Genomic DNA, 5,743 nt, shown 5'->3' with positions numbered 1-5,743 from the left:
GAGACTGTGGAGTGAACTCTGTAAAATAATTTAAAAGGGGCTGGATGCATTTTTGGAGAATAATAACATTACAGGTTATGGATTCTAGATTTATATGGACAGAGGATAGATCCAGGGATCTATTCTGATGCCATATTTGGAGTCGGGAATTATTTTTTTACCTCGAGTATGAGGTTTTTTTTTTTGCATTCCTCTGGATCAACGCAGTAGGGACTCATTGGGGTTGTGGGCTGAATTTGATGCACTCTGGTCTTTTTTGTTACTGGCAAGGCGGGACATCACTGAGGCCAGGGATTTGCTGGCGGCCATTGTGATGAGCTGACCAAAAAGACTAGAAAGAATATGGTGGCGAAGGAGAGGAGCGAGATGCCGGGACAACAGGGGAGTAGCGGCAGGTGAGTCCTGTTTATTGTTTTATTTGCACGCAGCCTAAGCATTATAGTAAAATCCTTTTTACATGAGTTATCTCCTCTAAGGCCTAAAATGGGTACATAATACAGGGGTTAATATGCATTAAAGGAACCTAAATTTTGCCCCAACCATATTTACATTAATTAAAATGTGGTAGTGTACTCAATAATAAATTGCAACATTTTTGGGATTTTTCTTATTTTAACATGACTGTTAAAGATTAAGTAGATTGTGTTTTATATGCTTTAGGTATTGTGTTGCGATCATAGATGTTTTTAGGCAGAGTTTACCTCAAACCCTGTTACATTCTATTCATTCAATTAAGCAGAATTCAGAACAAAATTTTTGCAAAAAATAAAAATAAAAAATACAGACACTAATCAGTAATAGACTGAGAAAATGAATAAACAGTAATTTGTCATTCTGACTATAGGCAACTAGGAGACACTACATGTAACAATGGTTAGTGCTGGGACTAATGGGAAGCAAGCTGCACCAAGCCTTCCTAATTAGAAATGATGATTTCCTTCAAATTGTTCGGAAATATCCTTGTGGTTTCCTGTCATCAATCACTACATGTCAAAACATTTAAATGAGAGACTCCAGAAAGACAATTTACCAGTATAATGATCCAGCAAAATATAAAGATGACATTATCATCAACAAATTGTTTTATTTTCATAAGATGAATTAATGTACGTAATGATTTTAGAAAACAAATTATGTGGAGCTACCTTTTAAAGCTTTTAACCCAATGAACGGTCATGGTTATGATATGGACGGGGTATTCTGGCCAAATACATCTTTTTCCCGATCCATAGGATAGGGGACAAGATGTCTGTTCGCAGGGGGCCCGCCGCTGGGACCCCCCCCCCCCCCCCCCCCCCGCGCGATCTCCGTGCAGCACCATGCGGGACTGCATCTCTAGTCTCGGAAAGTCTCTGTTTTCGGGACTGGAGACGTGATGTCACGCCATGTCCCCTCCATTCATGTCTATGGGAGGGGGCATGACGGCTATGGATGAGTGAACTGAAACTGACAAATCCGAATTCATTATGAATTTGAGGAAAATTCAATTCACAACGAATGCGAATATTGCCGCGATTCAATCGCTTCATTGAACTCTATTTAGTGCGGTCCAGGCTCCAGGGCATCTAAAATAGGGGATCCACGTGTGAGGACATGGGGCAAGGAATCCTGGGAAGGCGGGTAGGCGGGATGACCCTTTATCACATGCAGCATGCAGCCTATCAGCAGCCAGCCACCCCTCATGTCACAGCCCTATATAATTGGCAGCCATCTTGCGGGTACTCACTTCAGCCTTTTATTGCAGAGAGGGAGAGAGAGAGAGGGGGACAGACAGCAGTGTGTGTTGCACAGAAAAGCATTTTTACAGCAGCCATTCACCTCAAGCCCAAATCCAGCCTAGAAGCATTGATAGGGAAGGTAGTGTGATTGAGAAAGAGAGAGAGAGAGAGTGCAATTTTGTGTGTAGTACACAGTGACTGTGTGCTGCAGCTCTGGTGTGTACAACAGCGCAAAAGCTAATAGTAGCCAGCCAGTTAGGTTATGCAGAGCACTAAAAGCATATTGTCCTCTATTGCGTACATCTAAGTGGTGTACCATTGTGTTCCTGTTAAAGTCTTAAGGGCCTAGATAATGTGAAAGGCCAGTCAAAAGTACACACCTGCTGTTGTTGCAGTCAAATACTGTTTTAAGTATACTGGAGCACATTTTCCTCCCCTCATAAGTACATACCACATACATACATTTAAGTGGTGTACCATTTTGGTCCTGTTAAAGTCATAAGAGCCTAGATACTGTAAAAGGCCAGGCAAAAGTACACACCTGCTGGTGTTGTAGACAAATACTGTTTTAAGCGTACTGGAGCGCATTTTCCTCCCCTCATAAGTGCATACCACATATATACATCTAAGTGGTGTACTAATTGTTCCTGTTAAAGTCTTAAGGGCCTAGATACTGTGAAAGGCCAGTCAAAAGTACACACCTGCTGGTGTTGTAGACAAATACTGTTTTAAGCGTACTGGAGCTCATTGTCCTCCCCTCAAAAGTGCATACCACATATGTACATCTAAATGGTTTACTATTTGGTTCCCGTTAAAGTCTTAAGGGCCTAGATACTGTAAAAGTCCAGGCAAAAGTACACACCTGCTGGTGTTGAAGGCAAATGCTGTTTTAAGCGTACTGGAGAATATTGTACTCCCCTCATATACGCACTAAGTATGTCAGGCAGAGAAGTGCCAGGATGTGCACATAGGAGTGGCAGAGGCCTAAATTCATCAGGCAGAGGTCGCAGCAGACTAGGGACGAGTGGCAGCAGGAGTCACAGCAAGAGGCCTGAGCTCCCGAAATCAGCTAGCGGTCCTGTCTCGACCAGCAATCCATCTGCCGTCATCGATTGGTTAACACAGTCATCCACATCATCACAAGTGACATCTGACACCCCCAGTCAACAGTCGGTGGGTTCCTCAGACACAACCCTCAGTTGGCATGGCACGGGAGCAGTGCCTGTCCTCCCATTGCCTCTGTCCTATGCTGTTCCCTCCCAAAACAGAAGAATCTTATGCTGTAGGTTCAGTTCAGCAGCTACTGCCCAGCCAAGAAGTGGAGGAGCCATCCGCCGCTTCCTCCACTAGGCGGGCAAGTAGTGATGAGGAGAGTGGAGTAGGAGGTGGTGTTGCAAGCGTCCAGGCTCCTTAAGCAGACACTGTTGAGGAACCTGAGGAGGACATTAGTGATGTGCAGACACAACTCGATGATGATGAAGCTGATCGCACTTAGGAGCCGGGTGCAGAAGGGACTTCATCATTATCAGGAGAAGGGGGTTGCAGGTTCCCCGTGAGGCAGCAGGTGAGCCAGTAAGGTGGTAGCATGGTTGGCAGTCAGCATGGTGGCAGAAGTGGAAAGTCTGGAGACAAATATGCCCGGGGTCGACCACCTGCTTTGCGGCAGCTTACCTTCCCGGAAGGTAGTCGGCGGCAGTAGCAGTCAATCAGTGCGGACTCTTGGTGGGAAAATCAGCTACTTGGTGGTGTGGCAGTTTGTTATCAAGCTTCCGGAGGATGTTAACCTGGACACATGCAAGATGTGTCGGCAGAAGGTGAAGCGTGGCCAGGGTCCCAATGTTGGCACCACGGCCCTGCGTCAACATATGAAGTGTCACCATAAGGCGGCCTGGGAGAACCGTGGCTTCGATGTGGTGGTCGAGCCTGCTGCATCACCCAGTGGCACGTCGCTCCCTGTTTCAGCCACCCAAAGCTCCACCACCTAAGCCGAAGGGAGCTGTGTGTCATACCAATTTTCTGTTGCTCCAGATGCTCCTGCCTGCTCCTCCTACATTGAGTCAGTCATTCCTCCAGCAATCCATCGGCGAAGCCATGTCCAAGAGACAACAGTATGCGCCCACTCATCCAATGGTGCAGAAGCTGAATGTGCTCCTGTCCAAGTTGCTGCTGCTGCAGTCCCTCCCTTTTCAAGTGGTGGACTCTGCACCTTTCAGAGAACTGATTGCTTCTGCCGAGCCGAGGTGGAGAGCCCTGTCATTTCTTTGCAAAGAAGGCAGTACCAGCCCTGCACAATTTTGTGGAAGAAAAGGTTGGCCAGTCCTTGAGCCTGTCGGTGTGTACGAAAGTGCATGACAGAACCGGCGTGTGGAGCTGTAACTATGGTCAGAGACAATACATGTCCTTTACGGCTCACTGTGTGAATGTGGTTCCTGCACAGCCACAACAGCAACTTGGACAGGTCACGCCGCTTCCACCTCCACGCTTTTAGGCCATTTGTCCTGTGACAGTGTGCAACTCTGCCTCCTCATCCTCCACAGTGTCCTCAGCCTCCACTGCACGGACAAGCCTCAGCATACCATGTGTTAAGGGCATGGCGGTGTCATGCTGTTCTTCACATGGTTTGCCTTGGCGAAAAGAGTCACACAGGGGAGGAACTGCTAAAAGTTATTCATCAAAATATTGAATCATGGCTTACTCCACGAAAACTGGAAATGGGAACCATGGTGACCGACAACGGGAAAAACATCTTGTCTGCGCTGCGACAAGGAAGCCTGAGACATGCGCCCTGCATGGCAAAAGTGTTCAATCTGGTTGTCAAGCAGTTCCTGAAATGTCCCCCTCATCTGCAAGACATCCTAACAATGGGAAGGAAACTTTGCATGCACTTCAGCCACTCGTATAACGCAAAGCACACCCTCCTTGAGCTGCAACGTCAGAACGGTATCCCACAACATAGACTGATTTGTGACGTTGCCACACGTTAGAATTCCACCATCCATATGTTGGACCAACTGTAGGAACAGAGAAAAGCCATCACCGATTTCTTGATCATCCAAGCGGATAGGGTTACTCCCCTGTGTAACTTCAATGTCAACCAGTGGCAGCTCATAGTGACACCTGCCATTTTCTCAGGCTCTTTGAGGAAGCCACATTATTAGTTAGTCGCCAGGATTATGGGTTGAACAACGTCATTCCACTGCTTCATGTACTACAACACGTGTTGTAAACAATGGCTGGTCAGGGCACTGGAGACGTGGCGCCTACATCTCACGGCCACATGAGCCCTGTGGGGCCTGAACTGGAGGAAGAGGGGGAGGGGCATAGTGGAGTACAGTTTAGGTTTCACGAGAAGGGCGGTTTTTCTAGTCATCTGACAGGAGAGGAGGAGCAGCTAGAGGAGCTAGATGGTTATGAGGAAGGCGAGACAGAGGACCCAGACACACAGTGGCAGTATGCAATGGAGATGGAGGCAGGGAGTCCCTCTGAGTCACTTGCACAAATGGCACGATGCATGCTCAGTTGCTTGCGTAGTGCCCACCGAATTGTCACCATTTGGCAGCGGGATGATTTCTGGCTCTCCACCTTATTGGACCCAAAATGGGGGCCTTTTTTACACCCACTGAGAGGGAGGACAAACTGACCTACTACAGAGACATCCTACGTAGTCAGTTGGCGGATGCCCCATTGTCCATCCTCTCGTAGGTCTGAATCGTGGGGCCCCCTGCGCTCACCTTCCACTGCCATTGCTGCTGGGGAGGGGTGGGGTGGCAGGAGCAGTACCAGCTCCATCAGCAGCAGCCTGAGTCTACAGTCGTTAATAAGTAGTGTTGGGCGCGAATATTCGTATTTCTAATTTTTATCGCGAATATTGCATATTTGCGAATTTGCGAATATTGCATATATATTCGCTATACATTCCAAATTGCAAATATTAGCTTTTTCCCCCGCATGTGTATATTTGCATAATCCTTCATTTCACTTGTGGGCCAATTAGAATGATGCAAATAACTTGTCAGAGGTTATCA

Source organism: Hyla sarda, chromosome 5 (genome assembly GCF_029499605.1).
Source record: "Hyla sarda isolate aHylSar1 chromosome 5, aHylSar1.hap1, whole genome shotgun sequence".
NCBI lineage: Eukaryota > Metazoa > Chordata > Amphibia > Anura > Hylidae > Hyla > Hyla sarda.
Note: the sequence above shows the minus strand (reverse complement) of the source record.